Source organism: Pipistrellus hanaki (genome assembly GCF_964339955.1).
Source record: "Pipistrellus hanaki genome assembly, chromosome: 4".
NCBI classification, from domain to species: Eukaryota; Metazoa; Chordata; class Mammalia; order Chiroptera; family Vespertilionidae; genus Pipistrellus; species Pipistrellus hanaki.
In genome coordinates, this window is record NC_140506.1 from 16,393,970 (window position 1) to 16,412,384 (window position 18,415).

Consider the following 18,415-nt stretch of genomic DNA (forward strand, 5'->3'; position numbering starts at 1 on the left):
GAAACTGACTGAGTGGGCCTTGAACCACACAGGTCGTGCTAAGGGATCCCATACCAGATTTCTTTGTACCACATGACATAGAAGTGGGGCAAGTTATGTCATCAGCTCCAACTAGCTCTATCCCCTTGGCCTTATGCATCCTTTGTCCTCTGAGGTGGAACATGGCCAGAAAAAGGGCCATTGTGAACCCCTCCAAATCTTAGGGCCCAGATCAGGTTCAAGACTATGGCTCAAGAGTGTGGCATTACTTTCTGAAACACATATGGCTGTTTCTCAATTTACAATGGGATTGTATCCAGATAATTCCACTGTAAATAAGAAATATTGTTAAGTTGAAAATTCTCTTAATACTATCAAGCATCATACTTTAGCCTAGCCCAACTTAAACAGGCTCAGAACTCTTACATCAGCCTACAGTTGGGAAAATAATTTAACATAATGAACGCACACTAGAGTATCATATATTTACCCTCCACATCATTTGGCTGACTGGGAGCTAAAGCTAGCTGCTACTGTCCAGAATCATGAGAGTATTATGGGGTATATCACCAGCCTGGGGCAAGATCAAAATTCAAATTTCTAAGTATAGTTTCTGCTGAATAGGTATTATCATCACAGCATCATAAAGCTGAAAAATCAAGATGAACTATAATAATTCAGGGACTGTTTGTACTGTTGTTATTTGCTTGTTACTAGAGTAAATTCAATTGTATCCTACTGTGTTGGGAAGTATAATGACCTATAGAATGGAGGGATCATTTGTTAGCATATATATACATACATATATATATATATATATATATATATATATATATATATATATATTAAAGAGAGAGAGAGAGAGAGAGAGAAATATCTATGTGAGAGAAAAATATTAATTGTCTGCCTCCTGCATGCCCCCTACTGGAGATGGAACACACAACAGCACATGTGCCCTGACCAGGAATGGAACCAGCAATCTTTGGGTGCACAAGATGGTGCCCAACCACCTGAGGCACACCTGTTAGGGCTACTACACTTTTTATCTACTCACCTATTTTTGTTGAAAATTGCAGCCTGGTATAGGCTAAGCTCTGATCAGTGACAGAGTGACAGGTCTAATTTTGGTGAAAGTTGGTGGAGGACAAAATAGCACATTCTATGAAAATATGTGTTGTGCTCAAAGTGTTGAAGCAGCAATGAGAAAAGACTTTCTGGTAGAGGGAACGAACACATACCTGGGTAGATGGTATGTTGGTGTAAATAGCATGCAGAAATTTTTAGAAATATCTTACAGAGAAGAATTTCATTAAAATATGCTAATTGGTTATTAGGCTTAATATTACTATGATTTAGATAGAGTAATAAATAAATATATATAGAAAGGTAAGATTTTCAGATATACAACTAACTGGCAAATAACTCATAATTGAAAATGCAACAAGTGTTTTTTACTAGAAAGATTATAAAATAATATTTATTTTTAGATGTACTTTTAATGTTTTATTAATGAAGAAAAAGTAAACTAAAATAGAAAAGAGTAAATTTCTACATGAAAAGTACAAACTACATTTACCCATGCATATCTACCAGAAATCTGTGTATCTCTTTCTATCTCTGACTTTCTCTGTCTTTGTCTCTGACACAATCAACTCACAAGCACTTTTATAAACATATCTAATGTTCATCATCATATCCTAAAATAAAACATACTATTAGAAAAACAGCACAGCTTGAAATCCACCTCAAAGGCCATATCCTTCTCTGAGTTTAAATAAATTACAAAATAGAAAGAAAGAAAAACCATCAATTGTAGAAAATACCACAACAATCTAAAATATGTGCATGTCATAGAAATAGAACTGGTCCAGGCTTTACTAAAATATATTACATTATATAACGTGCAATAGTAAATGTCATTAGGTCACCTTCAAGCAAGAAATGTTCACATTGACTAAATTACATTTCCATAAATCATTCACAACTAAAATATCTGGATTTGGTTTCTTAAGTTATTTATATTATTAGTCGCCATCTACTCACTCAGCTTAGCCTGAAAATAAATGCGAATCATAAAAATATTAACTTGAATCTGGCATGACTCTAAGAGTCATTGCCTTCCTGAAAATTACATGCTGGGATATTTCTGATTTTATGGGACAGGTCAACCAATTAAAAGTTGCTATATTTTGGAGAGTTCATTACCATATGGTATCACCTTCAATAGGGAAATAAGTTCTGTGACATTTTATTCCTTATTACAAATATGCATGCCAGTTGTAATTCTAACAAATCATTAAATAGGTGTTTCAGGCTCTGCTATTATGGTAGAATTGATTTTCACATTGTTTAGACAACCCGTGGACATGACCTCAGAAGTGTAAGTACGTTCTCAGGATGCCTCTTCATTTCTATGTAGTGAACGGGGACCAAAGCCCTCAGACACACTCAGGAATCCAGCACCTTGTACTCCTAATGTGTTAGAGGCTCTATTGGGAAGTAATAAGGTATTAGCCACATCCCCACAGCATTTTGAGTTCCTACTGCTTCATGAGATTTTTTTCTAAAGTAACCTTTCAAAATCAGCCACAAAAGCTCTTATTCTAGATCATACTGGCACCTGACCTTTGTAATCTTACATACAAGAAAAAAAAAATTAGGAAACAGGAAGATGCTAAGGGAGAGACACAGTTATCTATTTCAGAATGCAGCTATACCCACAGGCTACAGAGACATCATGACCTATAAAGTTCAGAGCTGTGTTGATACTTCCTAACAATTACCCACAGCTATTCTGACTTTCTCCCATTATTACAAATGTCATGGCAGAGGTAACTGCTCCAGCTTGAGAAGGTAGGACATTTAACAGGTAACTAATATGTAGATAAAATATAGGGAAAGGAGGAAGAGAGGCTGATGTGATTACTACCATTTCAAACTGTGAATGGGCCAGATGAGAATTTGTTTCATTCTCCCTGAACCTAGTATGCCATTCACGGACTCCTTACAGTGTTTTATTCTCATGTATTTCCTTGAGATACAATTTTTTTTTCTTCTTTTAAATTGTCTCTGAGGTGGCCAATGCTCAACCTAATTATGTGATAATAAGTGATAATGACAGTATTATCAGATGATAACTGGGCTCCAATAATATGTGATAATATGTCTCATTATGATTCTTAGTCTCTTGTGAAAGTTTGTGCAGGAAGAACCTAAAGCATTCCAGATTTATTTTAACACAACAGTTAGGATTAACAAGTTTGAAGAAAAGAAGTATCTGAGACACCTTTAAGCTTTTTTAATTTTTTTAAGCTTTGCTTCCCCAAGCCTAAGCACCAATCAATCCCTTTATGAACTTTAACACATATCTTTAACATGATGTCACTAAATAATAATGTGTAAGATCATCAGAAATACAATTGCTGATATACTATGGTAGAAGTACACAGGAGTCCATGTATGAAACTTGGTTATCCATAAGCAGGTTCAAGTTGTTTAGACAGAGGAAACAACATAGGTTTTGTACATTTTCTAAATTGAATTCAGCTATACTAATATTAAAACTCAAAGGGTATTACTAACTTACTGATCAGATTTCATTTTAATTCTTGAATCATCCAGACTATTTCTTATAGTTACTACTTAAAATGTGTGTGTGTGTGTGTGCGCGCGCTCGCAGGTTTTAAGCAAAAATTAGGGTAACTAATTAGCTATAAATAAGATCAAACAAAACCTTTTAGTTTTTTCTTATGACTAATAATGTCTTATTAATATAACCTAATTTTTAAAATATGGGGCAACTACATCTTCCCTATTTGAGAAATAAAAATTTGATGTGCAAACAGAATACTATTTTTCCCCCAGAGAAAAATGAAACTTGTTGAATAGGCTACTGTAACTGAATTACCAAAGAATCACAAAGGCTCAGCTCTAAAAAGGACATTAATAAACATATAATTTTAAAACTAGAGCCTAGGTTGCAATTAGTATCTAATGTGTTTGCTTTTTCATATTTAACATAATATTTAAATCAGGCTTGGCCAAAACCCATATAATATGTGTTTCAAATTCAAATTCATAAATCAGTAAAAACTGCTAAATGAAATATGATTTCTTCTCCACAAAAATGCCTTCTTAATAAAGGTCAGAAGTGAACTAGAATTCCTGGATCCTGAGAGGTCAGCCCCAGAATATGAGCGCATGGGGACAGCAGGCTGTTCACCTTTGACCTGCAAGAAGCCTTGTGTGCACACATTTGGGTAACTCGGTTCACCTGTCCAAGCTCAGGCAACCACTGTGTCCCCTACAAACAGCTTTCTACGGGCTCTGTTGGCCTGTGCACACATTGCATGTGTAGCTGACATGAAATTCTGGAATGGCAGAGAGGAACATGGGTCCCAGAGCAGTCTTTGGGGAAAGAATTCCAGATCTCCATGTAACACAGCCTGATCTAGAAGTGGGGGTAGCATGGGTGCCATCAGCTCCAAGGAGCCCCATCCCCTTTGCCTTATGAACTGTTTGTCCTAGGCAGAGGAACATGGCCAGAACCCCGAACCCCTACAAATCTGTACAGATGTGCCTTGGTTTACGATGGGATTATGTCCTAATTATCCCATTATAATTAAATATTGTTAAGATAAAACTTCACTTAATACACCAAACCTACCAAACATCAGAGATTAGACTAGCCCACCCTAACCATCATCGGAACACTTACATTTGCTTACAATTGGGCAAAATAATTTAACACAATGAAGGCACACTGTAAAGTATCAGATGTTTACCCTCCAGATGACTTGGCTGGCTGGGAGCTAAAGCTCAATGCTGCTGTACAGAATCATAAGAGAGCATTATAGGGCATATCACTGGCTTGGGACAAAATAAACATTTACAATTGAAGTACTGCTTCTGCTGAATATGTATTGATGTCAGAGCATCATAAACTGAAAACACGTAAGTTAAACCATTGTAAATCTGAGACAGTCTACACCGTTGTTTCTTGCTTGTTACCACAGAGAGATGTTGATTTTATCCTACTAGATTAGGAGTATAATGGCCTGTGAAATGGAGGATCATTTATCAGTTTAATATTCAATGGGAATAATGAGTCTTCTTATAAAAAGTGTTTAAGCCCAGAAACCTCCATTTTTATTCACTAAATGACACTGTATTCCAAGCTAAATATATATATATATATATATATATATATATATATATAGTGTTATGATCAGAAAAAGACAAATGAAGAAAAACAATAAAAAGGAGAGAAAGAGAGAGTGCAAACATTTAATATACTCCCAGAGACCAATTTGGAAGAAAGGTAAGATTTCAAGACAGTAGCATCTAAAGAATAGATGATACAAAATTTATTTGGAAAAATTTTATATAAAATTTAATTAAAGATCCTGGTAAAAATGTTTCTCATAAACACACAAGACTGCTTAGATATAATATAAGAAAATTATGTGCCAAAAGGAATTACTGATCAGAGTAATGAATGTTGTTCCTTTTGGGCTGTCTGATTAAGGCCAGTTCTTTAACTAGGAAAAAGCTAAATGTTGATATCGGAATGCCTGGTATAGCTTTTGTCTTCATTGCATGTCATTATATTGCATAAGTACATAGTTTTCAATAGCTAGAGGGAACACAGAAGTTTTATGCATTTTTAAATTGGGTTTAATTATACCAGTATTAATGTTCAGAGGGATGTTTTCAAGTTATCGATCAGATTTCACCGCATTAGCTAACTTTATATATTTACTAGAGGCCCAGTGCACAAAAATTCATGCACTCAGCTGGGTCCCTCAGCCTGGTCTGTGCCCTCTTGCAGTCCAGAACCCCTTGGGGGATGTCCGCTGGCAGCTTAGTGGGGATCAGGCCTAAGCTGGCAGTCAGATATCCCTCTGGCCGCCCGGGAGCCCTCAGGGGATGTCCAACTGATGGCTTACAAGTGGGCCTAAGCTGTCAGTTGGACATCTTTATTGCTGCTGAGGAGGGAGGAAAGGCACCCATCACTGCTGCTGTGCTCACAGCTGTCAGTTCATCTTGTGGCTGAGCGGAGCTCCCCCTGTGGAAGCATACTGACCGCCAGGGGGCAGCTCTTGCATTGAGCGTCTGCACCCTGGTGTCAGTGAGCTTGATAGCCACTGGTTGTTCTGTCAGGGTTAATTTGCATGTTACCCTTTAATTATATAGGATAATTTCATATATTTTAAATTATATAGTTTTATATATTTATAACTCTTTGAGTTAAAGAAACAAAACCTCTTCTATATAGTGCACTAATATTTGGATCAGATGATCATTACAATTCTATTGCCATTAAGAATCTCATGCAAGATTTGTTCTACTAAGACAAATTTCACACCTGACAATAAAATACTTAATGAACACTACTTCTGGCTGTGTGTGCCTCTGGTTACTCCAGCAATGCATCATAGAGGCACTATTGGAAATTCATATAGAAAATGTAAATAAATGTACATTTGCTATTTTTATATCCAATCCATTTCTAAATGTGATATATTTTAGATAATGACTTTTTGCCAGAGTAGAACATTTTTCACAGGTAAGGAAGATAGATGAATTCTTATCATTATTTGCCTAGACAAAATAATATTTTCTTAATCTAGATATAGTTAGTTTTATGTAAAATATTTCCTGAAAAATTAAGCTTAGATAATGCCCACATATAGCCTTGAGGTCTCTTAAGACTCAGTAGTAACTTAATAACACTTTCCTCTTCTTGTAGAAAAATCTACAATAAAAGGGTAAATAGAGACGTAACTATTGATCTCAGGAAAGTTACACAAACAGTATTCACTTTTCTCAAAAAAATGTTTTATTTATTACAATATGTAATGCTTAGAACTCTGTTGTGAAATATTTATAAACTTATCTGCCTAATAGTCCACGTTGTTATTAAGGTATATGTCATTTTAAAATATATAAAAAGTTGTAATCACACCCCATGAATTGTGATCCATGAATGGTAAGAATGTGCAGACAACATATTTGCAGCAGACAGCAGATCATGTTTAAAACCAGGGCACCCTGCTCTCTAGAGGTGGCATATCTAAGATCCCTCCCAGTTACGAAACAACAAAAAAAGTTTTAGAAAGTGTCCCCTCTAAAGAGGCTAACGTTTGCAAGTCAAAATGTAATGTAATTGTTTTGAGTACAGAATAAGCATTTTAATTATTGTCATATCTCTTGGTTTCTTAAAATGATATGTTAATTACTTTAAAAGAACAAAAATACCCAATATAATTTAATAAAGATATGGGAAGTAAATGAAGAAAAATTATAGAATTTCATCAGTTTATGTGCATAGAGTACCAGGTCCTTTTCAGGAGAGCTAGAAGGAGCTGTGGACATTGTTGGTACAGCATTATTGAGACAGATGTTTACTAATTCTCCCTTAGTCAACCAAACTGTCATCCACCTCATTTTGCTGATGAAGATAGATAGTTGAGTTACCTCTCCTGGGGTTTCAAATGAATAGCTATAGAGACTGTGCCATGCTGTCCTTCTCACTCATTCCTCCTCTCATTTCCATCACCTCTGGGAGCAAGAAAGGACAGCTGGTCAGACAGCTTTGAGTTTATTTTTTCCCCGTTCTTTACTTGTATAGGAGAGTGGGAACCTGAAGGTGGATTACAGGTAGAGAAGACCTGGATATACCAGTAAAATTCACAAGCTTTCCCTGGATGGTTTGGCTCAGTAGATAGAATATGGGCCTGTGGACTGAAGGGTCCCCTGTTTGATTCCAGGTTGTGGGCTTGATCCCCAATGTGGGATGTATTGGAGGTAGCCAATCAATGATTATCTCTCATCATCAATGTTTCTATATCCCTTCCTCTGTGAAATATATATATATATATATATATATATATATATATATATATATATATATATATAGTGATATTGTGATCAAGATATATAATCACAAGATAATGGCATTTTAGTGAGGAATCAATCACTTTCATTGAAAAATTTATGTCTTTCCCAAAACAGGTTAGATTACTTAGACCAAAACCTCAAGGAGTCCTCATTTCGCCTTAAAAATGAAGACTGCATAAAATAACAAAAAAATGTTATATGACAGTATTTTCAGATGTGATGTTAGATGAAAATGGATCTAAAGTTCACAACAATCCAGGGATCTGGCCATCTCGGTACAAAAGACTTCAAAAGTAAAATAATTTTAAAAAGGTGGCTGATCATAAGAACAGCATTCCAATGTCGGTGTAGGAGTTATTATCTGGAAATAACTCCTTTGTTTCTTTCTTAGTTGGTTGGTTGGTTGGTTTAATATGGAGAGTGTCTTTTTCTGTCTTGACATATTAAAGTACCCATACTAATGTCGAAGTGGTTAGACTATTAGTAATGAGGTATAATCCAAGTTATTATAAACTGATTCTAGTTAAAGAGAAATAAAAGAAGAAGATACATGGGCATTTTACAGTTTCAGAATTGGGTCTCTGATTATAAAAGTTTAATTCCCATATTTCTGGCATAAAATTTAAAAGGTAAATTGAGACATAGCCTTCCTTTGGAAAAAAAAAGAAAGTTAAACACACATATCACACATACACATCTGATTTATGGAAACTTTCCCTTCAAAATGAATGTTGTAAGACTAAAATGGTAGGCTGAAAGAGACACATGTTCAGTATGAAAAAACTCAAAAGCTGTGGCATTCATCAATTTGAATCTGCTCATTAATTTGACAAAACCAAAATGTGATTATTGTTTTAAACTACTGATTTTAATATTTAGCACTGAAAACAAAAAAGGGGGAAAATGACATGTCTGTTCTACTGTCATGGAAATTGGCAGTTCAATAACATAATCATTGAAAACATGCCAAGAATACAGATCGGGTGTTGAGATATTTCTAAGAATAAAAAAGTTGAAGAGGAAAAAGGACTGGCTTTTAAACGATTTCTGTGGTCCCAATTTCTGAGCTGAGATACAAAGACTGAAATATAATCCTTGCATATTTGTTAAGAATCTAGTTATTTTTATATAAGGGAAATATATGCATGTGTGTATATTTTTTAATGTATATACATACATATACATTGAAACACATACAAATATATTTTGCATATATGGGAAATTAGGGGGTTCTTAATTTAAAAGAAAATGTAAGTTATAGAAATTGACATTTTAGTATTTGGCTATCTAGTAACTTTTTGTTTGGAATGGTAAAAAGTGTTTTAGTAAAGTTAAATTGCTTATAGTATTGTTTTCATCATGGTATTATGTTTTTACCACAAAAGCAGAAATAGAGACCATAGTTAATATGTTTTTCATCTTTGCAAAACATTCAAGTACTTTCATTAAAAAAAAAAGACTAAAATTGTTCTGACAGAAACTTTCTAATTATTATATAGAATAAAATATATGTAGTATAAATTACCCAAATTGGCAAAGGAGAAAGAATGTTAACAAGGACAAATGGAACTAATTTCAGTCTTTCCTATGTGTGGGACATAATTTGGTCTTGCTCCAAGAGGGGTCCGGTTTTTGCCCTCAGCTTTTGGGAGGTAACTTATGTTATATTTGATGGGAATATTATAGAATATCTGAGCATGTCTTAAATCTCAGCAAGAATAACAATTTACACCAAACCCATCTAGGTGTTTCCTACCTAGAGTTTTAATGCCATTTTTTATATAACTTATTTTGTTTACTTTTCCAATGCAGTTTCAACATCTACTGTTACCAGTTAAATAGTTTGAAAGTACCTACTCAATATATGTCATGAATATTTATCATTTAAAACTTTTGACATATTAGATAAAATTTTACTAAATAATCTGGAAACCATAAAAATCTTAGAAGAAGCCATCGGCAGCAAAATAGCAGACATTGGTCATAGCAATATATTTACTGATACAGCTCCTAGGGCAATGGAAACTAAGTATAAAACAAACAAATGGGAATACATCAAAATAAAAAGCTTCTGCACAGCAAAAGAAACCATCAATAAAACAATAAGAAATCCCACTACACGGGAGAACGTATTTGCCAATGTTATCTCTGATAAGGGTTTAATCTCCAAAATTTATTGGGAGCTCCTACAACTTAACAAAAGGAATATAAACAATGCAATAAAAAAATGGGCAAAGAACCTAAATAGACATCTTTTGAAAGGTCTATGAATGGTCAAAAGACATGAAAACATGCTCAAAATCACTAATCATCTGATTGATGCAAATCAAAACAACAATGAGGTACCATCTCACACCTGTCAGAATAGCAATCATCAACAAATCAACAAATGATAAGTGCTAGTTAGGATTCAGAGAAAAGGAACCCTCTTGCACTGCTGGTGGGAATGCAGAATGGTACAGCCACTGTAAAAAACGGTATGGTGTTTTCTCAAAAACTTAAAAATGGAATTCCCATTTGACCCAGTAATCCCACTTCTAGGAATATATCCCGAGAAAACAGAAACACCAATCAGAAAGGATAATTGAACCCCTGTGTTCATAGCAGCACAATTTACAATAGCTAAGATTTGAAAACAGCCTACCAGGTAAGTGCCCATCAGCAGATGAGTGGATTAGAAACATGCGGTACATCTATACAATGGAATACTACATTGCTATAAAAAAGAAGGAATTCTTACCATTTGCAACAGCCTGGATGGAACTGGAGAGATTATGCTAAGAGAAATAAACCAATCAGAGAAAGGTAAATATCACATGATCTCACTCATTTGTAGAATATAATGAACAACATGAAGAGATGAACAAAAACAGAACTAGAGTCATAGAAGCATCAAATAGACTGTCCAAACTCTGAGGGAAGACAGGGGTGAAGGGGTAAGAGATCAACCAAAGGCCTTGTATGCATGTATATGAGCATAACCAATGAACACAGACAGGAGTGGGGAAGAGAATGCTCTGGGGGTTAGGGGCGGCCAGGAAGAGGTCAATGGGGGGAAAAAAGAGACTTATATAATACATTAAACAATAAGAACTTAAATTATAAAAAAAAAATTTATATAATATCCCATGGGTTTTTTTTGTTGTTGTTTTTCTAGCAACTGGAAAAGTTCATTGAGTTAGGACCCTGGCACTTTTGCAAAATTTTAATTTCTAGAAGGGTTATATTATGCAATAGTTAATGTCTTGAACTGAAGAATTCAACTACTTGCATTACTTAAATCTTTGTAAAATATTTCATCCATTTATTGTGAAGCACACAAAAGTTAACATATGTAATGCTCTTAGAAAAGTGTCTGGCACACATTAAACAATAAATAACTAAACATTAATTAAGAATAAAAATATTGTATTTTATAGTTAATATTAAATGTAGATACCTGATATGAAAAATGGAAAAAAATGAACAAAGAGATAAAAACAGAACAAAAACTTTTTTTGAAATATAGTTGACCTGCATATTATTCCTAAATTGTAAGACATTCTTAAATCAAACTAATATTTTTCAATTATTGAATTTCACTAGAATCTTGTCATATAGCTTTCATATTAAAGTCTTGCCTGCACATTTTTAGAGTTATTTTTTTTAGGCAACAATCTATGTCTATTTCTCATTGGTCTGATTGTCAGAGATATTTGGGAGAAAAATGATCACAGGATATTATATGATGTTCTACTTTTTCTTAGTTTTCTGTCTACACAGCGAAGAGAGAAATCACTAGAAAAAAATACCAAAAAAACCCCTGACAATTCATAAATCATATATTATAGAAATATTTAGGTTAAATATTTAAACTATTTTAAAAATTTAATCATCAATGCTGATATGGATTTACATTTCAGTAATAACAAGTGGGTATCACTGGGGAAGTAATTATATAAGCCTCAGAATCTATATCTGTATGGAGAAAAGATAAGGTCCTTGAAGAATCAAATTGCATAGAAATATGAAGCTCTTTCTATATTAGTTGCTGTACAGAAATTGGTCAATTACTTTTGCATAGTTACTATCGATATCACCACAAAAAACATTCTGAAAAGCAGAAAATCAGATGTGCCATTTTAGGGAATATTAAATTTGATAGATCACTGTCATTGATATAAACATATCTCAATACAACAAGTTTTGTTTTTGATCATAAAGTAATAATTTAATCACCACCAAATTCTTTATCCTTGGAATTAAAGAGAAGAAATGAAATCAAGTTATAATAAATTATTGGCTTCAATCCTTTACCCTTTTTCCATACATCCTTTTCAGCCCTGAAATTTTACAGTTTTTATAGTAATCTAAAGATTAAGTGAACCTCCTTTTTCTTGAGATCTGGGTCAGTCACATGGCTTGCTTTGGCCAATAAAACTTAATTATCTGATTTAAGGAGAACCTTGAAAAGTGATTGCAATTTTGGGTGTACTCATTTAAGCTTCTATCTTTGGCCTTAGAAAGGCATATCTACCCTCTTAGCATCAATAGAGGACTTCTGCCCGCCCCTGACATTGGTTTCTCCCTTATACACAATTCCCACCAATAAGATCATACTTTGTGATCCACAGTGAAGCCTGGTAATACAAAAGACACTTTTTTTTTTTTATTAAAAGCCTAGTAGATATTTTGTAACCACATAGCTTTCTATGAACAGAATAAGTGAACTAATGAATGAGGCAAAGAAGAAGCCCAATTAAGGGATCTAGGATGGAGTCTAGAGAGACATGAACTAGCATGTGATTGCTGAAAGAGAGCTATAACTTAATCAATAGTATTAATACATATGAAGGAAGAAGGTATCCACAGAAGAAAGATGGTATATCCAGAGTTCAGAAAAATGGAGCCCTATTGAATCTGGCAGTGTTTATTCAATTTGTGTCCAATGGAGAGCAGCACTAGTCTATGGAAAGATGTTCAAGGATTGTTCAATTCTCTTCAAATAGACATGGTATATAACAGGCACAATGATTAAACTCATGCATGCACACACATACACACAATTCTTAACACAGAAGAACCTGAAATGACAATGGGGAAGAGAGACCGACACATAAACAGCTTTTCAATGCTAAGTTCTACATGAGAGGTGTGTGAAAGGTGCCATTCATGGAGCACAGAGGAGATAAAGTTAGTCCAAGATCTAGGAAAACTTCCCGAAGTGACCTTTGAGTTATATCAATGAATAGGTGGCAGCTAAGCCATAAAGAACACAAATAAAGCCAAAACCGGTTTGGCTCGGTGGATAGGTCATTGGTCTGTGGACTGAAAGGTCCCAGGTTCGATCCCGGTCAAGGGCATGTACCTTGGTTGCGGGCACATCCCCAGTAGGGAGTGTGCAAGAGGCAGCTGGTCAATGTTTCTCTCTCATAAATGTTTCTAGCTCTCTATCCCTCTCCCTTCCTCTCTGTAAAAAAAAAAAAATCAATAAAATATATTTAAAACACACACACACACACACACACACATACACACACACACACACACAGAGGAATTCCAGTCAGAAGGACCGGAAATTGTTCACACCAAAGCAGGTTGGGAATAAAAGTATAAAAAAGAAAGGGGAAAAAGAAAAATGTGTCCATCCTGACTAGCCTCCATTTATAGGAAGGGGGAGAGATACATACAGAACAGAGCTACACTTAACAGCTGCACACAGGCACAATAGCTACTTAGCTGACCAACAAACTTGTGAAAAATAGATGACTATTGTTGTATGCCATTGAGAGTTTTTAATATAAGTTGACTAAGATAGTAGTTAACAATAGCATTTAACAGTTAACTTTCCATATGTATATTTAAGTGCATTGTCTTACTTATTCTGCCTATACAAATCTTCACAAATACAAATCTATTTGTTTTAAAAAAGAACAGTAAGCAAGACTGAAATTATAGCTGTTGCCCAACATTTATTCCTTTTAACAGGACATATTAATATTAAAATATAAAATGACATGGAATTCACCCCCTGAATCTATTGATCTATCTATTTATCCATCTACCTAACTTTTACCTTTCTACCTACCTACCCATTAGGAATATCCAAAGCCTGCCTAAAACGTGTATCAGACATTTATCAGAACACAAATAATCACTAAAGAATATATGAAAGGAGTTTGTTTTGTTTTCCCCCCAGAGGTAGAAAATATGAGTTGTGGAAGAAGTGAGCCAACTGAGCTTTTTGGGCTCAAGAAACAAGTTCCAGAGGCAAAGAAGGGCCGCTAGGAGCTTAGGAAGAAGAAAGGCATAGAGAATGTATTTGGAGGAAGAGAGAGGAAAGGTGTGGTTGAGAGAGAGAGAGAGAGAGAGAGAGAGAGAGAGAGAGAGAGAGAGAGAGAGAACCTTTGAAGAAAGAATGGGTAGGAAAGATAGTGGGCTTGAGAGATAATAAGTAAATGAGAACTGAGTTTTTATTTCCATTACCTCTGTCTGAGACTATTTCAAACAATGTAGATACCAGTATTAGCTTTAGCAAAAATTGTGTAGATATCACAATTCAATAAATAACATTTCCCAAGGCAAGATTTAGGAACCATATAATGACTCAGTTTTTCTATATCACATCGCCTAAAAGCATGGATATTTGAGATCAAAGAAGGCATTATATAAAGAAAGATGACTTACAGTCACATGCCATGTCACTCCTAATTAATGTCAGATTTCCAGGATACCTTTTCTCACATTTTCTTTTCTAATATTTATATTTTGCTTTCCATTCTGAAAAACGCAATTTATAAAAATCGTATAAGAGTGTTCATGTCTACAAAGTAAAACATCTAAACTAAAATTGATATACTCTAATATAAAAATATCAATTTAAGAAATATTAACCAAGACTAGAATTATTAGAATGCCTGAGTATGTTAGTTATGAGAAATATAGGACTACTGGAGTGGATTTCTAAAGCTGATATATTTTGCCACCTGCTTGCCTGTTCTTCATGACCAAAGCACTGAGTTTCTTTATTGAGCCTGCGTCTAAAACAGCATAAAAACTGGCACTGACCCATTCCCTAAACTGCTTGTTTATATTCTGGAAAATGTTTATATTCTGGAAAAAAATGTGACGGAAAAGTCAAAAGTACTGTGATGTGCAGAATAACCTTATCCTCTTCCCAAAAATATCCACCTGGGACCTGTAGATATGTTCTCTTTCAAGCTACAGGGGATTAAGGTTGCAGACGAAATTATGGTTGCTAAACAATTGGCCCTGAAATTTGAAAATTATACTAGATTATCTAGTGGGGCACAATATAACCACAAGGGTTCTCCAAAGATGGGAGAGGGAGGTGTGAGAGTCAGCATCAGAATAATGCAACGTGAGAAACACTTAACCTGGCTTTCAGCACTGAGAGGGAGCAGGATTAGAATATGGACAGACTATAGAAGCTGGAGAAAGACAACAAAACATTCTCTCTCCCCCCAGCCTCCAAACCTGAATGCAGCTCTGCAGACATCTTGGTTTCATTCCTTTATGAATGAGGCCCATTTTAGACTTCTGACCTCCAGATCTGGAAGGTAATAGATTTAGTGTTGTGTGAAGCCACAAAGTTAGTGGTAATTTATTACAGCTTCAATGGAAAATATAGGGTCTGAGGAAAGATATCCCCACACATAGTACCACAGCCCGGCAGAGAATCAGGCATGGGGGGACTGAGCACAATTTGGGGGGACCAAGTACATGGGACTAGACACTGAATATCTATATCTATGGCTATTGTTCAGTTACCTCTTTTTCAGTATTTCTTGAGGCTAGTTTTTGACTTCTACTTTAGTGAAAAATATTCATTGATTTGACTCTTTCCAGGATGAATTGCAATTAGCATTTGATGACTCACTGACCCCCTGCAAAGAATTCATTAAGCAGATGGTACAGTGAAACTTAGGTATAATTTAGTTCACATCCTTCCAATTTGAAACAACCTACTTAAAACCATGACCCACTTAAAGATGATTGAGAAATGTCTAACAGAGCCATTCACTTTCCTTATTTACTCTCTGAAGAATTTCGAATGACACAGAAAAAAAAAAAAGTGTGTGATTTTTCAATGGCCCTGAAAACTTCCATTGAAGATCATAATGCCTAATCAAAAGAAATTTCTTTTATGAATGTGACTAATGCATACATTTTTCTCACATGCTGGTGAATGTTAACTGTTATGATTTGCATGGTCTGACTTTAGTAAATTGTTTCAGACTTCACAGCTATCAAATCTAGTCATGAGCCAAATATTTTATAATTAAAAAAACATAAAATATCTTGACCCATATTGTCTGTATAAAAAAATGATCCTTTGGGGGTTATGTTCTAATTTCCTAGATTTTTAAAATATTGAATATTTGCTCACAATATTTTATTGTCTGCTAGTAAAAGCTGGAATGTGGGAAGAAAAAAACTAGATTTTGAGAATTTTGTTAATTTTTTTCTATGTAATATTTGATGACTATATTTTAACTATTTTATATATTTACTGGAACTCCTTTGATAATGCTTCATTACTTTAAAAATTCTCTTGAGTCTACAATGCTTGCATATGCAGCTCACTGACAATATAAGATGAAAAAAATGGAACCGAATAAAAATTAATACTGTTCTGATTTAACTTCCATCTACAGAAAAGGAAAAAAAAAAAAAAAAAAAAAGGTTTGTCCCCACAGCTTCAACTTAGCACTATGAGTTCTAATGTAATTTTTAATAAGTGTGTTCACCGAATCTGCCTAGGTACTAAAAGTCATTTTTATCCTCCTTTGCACTACTGGCTAATGTTTCAAAAGATAGAAGACTTACCCCAATGCAGGGATTGCTGGGTTACTATCCGACTCCTGAAATCTATGTCTTTGAAATAGGTTGGTTATGCAGGATACATTCTCAGGCAGGAGCCAAACGTCATTTCATGTTCAGCAATAGCACTAGCTTTAAATAAAACATAGATAAGGCACATTTTATTAGGCAGAAATGTGAACTACTAAAAATTGAGTTAACATGGCTTTAGTGAAAGGAGTTTCTCTTACAAGGCAAGAGCTCGGAGGAAGACAGCACAGAACCGGGGTAGAATTCCCATCTAACATGACAGAGCCAGGTTCTCTCTGTCTCTCCCCTCCAATCCTCAGCTGGTTATCTTTCATCCTCACTCAGGCTTCCTCCTGGTCACTCTAAAGCTGCTGTATCACTGTGTCTTCTGTCCAGGCTCCAAAAACAGAGGATGATAGGAATAAGATGCCATGGTTGCCTACTGCTACATAAACAGTTAATTCAAAGTTCATGTCTTGACATTGGTTATTTATTATTATTGTATTATATTTTTATAAAAAATAATGGTTTAATTCCCAGGAAGATGCCATCTGTTCTAAACTCCTGTGAAAGGATCTGTGGATCCTGAAGGTTGGAGGATCAGCTTTCAGCTCACATGATGGTCTCTCTCTCTTTTATTCTCTCTCTCCATCTTCTTTTATTTATTTATTTAATGTATTTTATTGATTTTTTACAGAGAGGAAGGGAGAGGGATAGAGAGTTAGAAATATCGATGAGAGAGAAACACCGATCAGCCACCTCCTGCACACTCCCCACTGGTTATGTGCCTGCAACCAAGGTACATGCCCTTGACTGCAATCGAACCTGGGACCCTTGAGTCTGCAGGCCGATGCTCTATTCACCAAGCAGAGCCAAGCCAGTTAGGGCTCTTTCTGAATCTTCTGACCCAACCACTTTCACTCTCCTTCCTGACAGACAGACTCCTATTTGGCCATTGAAGTTTTCCAACTGCAGGCTTCTGAGGGTTCCAACTTGATATCATTTTTGCCACTTTCTACTCTTCAAAGTAACCCCAGACCCATCCCAGATTCAAAAGTGGTATACTATATTTGACTCTAATCCCTTAAAACATAGCTCGTTTAGGGCCATGATTTAACAAAGAAAAGTGGTATGCCATCTGGCTCTGAATGAGTCATGTTTCCCACCATTTAAAAGACACCAATTTACCCTGCCCCACCCAAAAGCACCAGATGTCTCCCTGGATTATGGAATCAGGGTCAGAGTGGACATTTGGGGTATCATCACTGCACGTACAGATCTTCAGCTGCCATAGTACTCCCCTTTAAGTCCTTTAAACTAAGTAGACAAGTTAACTCTTACACGCACGCACACGCACACACACACACACACACACACACACACACAATCTCACACTCACACATACTCAGTATGCAACCTTGGGATTAGGACAGCAAAAAAATGAGAGCCATGGAGCAGGAACTGATAATTTACAATTCTGGAATCCAATCAGGGACCTATTACCAGTGATGATTAGGGCCCAATTCTGCTCCATGTTTCTTGAGTACTCTCCGAGTCCTCTTTGCCTTTCCCCAAGAAATGTTACTCTTTTTCAGTAAATTTCTCATTCTGTTTCTTGCCTGTAAATTTGGGGACATCGACGCCATTTTTATTGTGGGATTATTTTTCTGTTACTGGTTGTTGTTGTTTTTTCCTTAAGCTT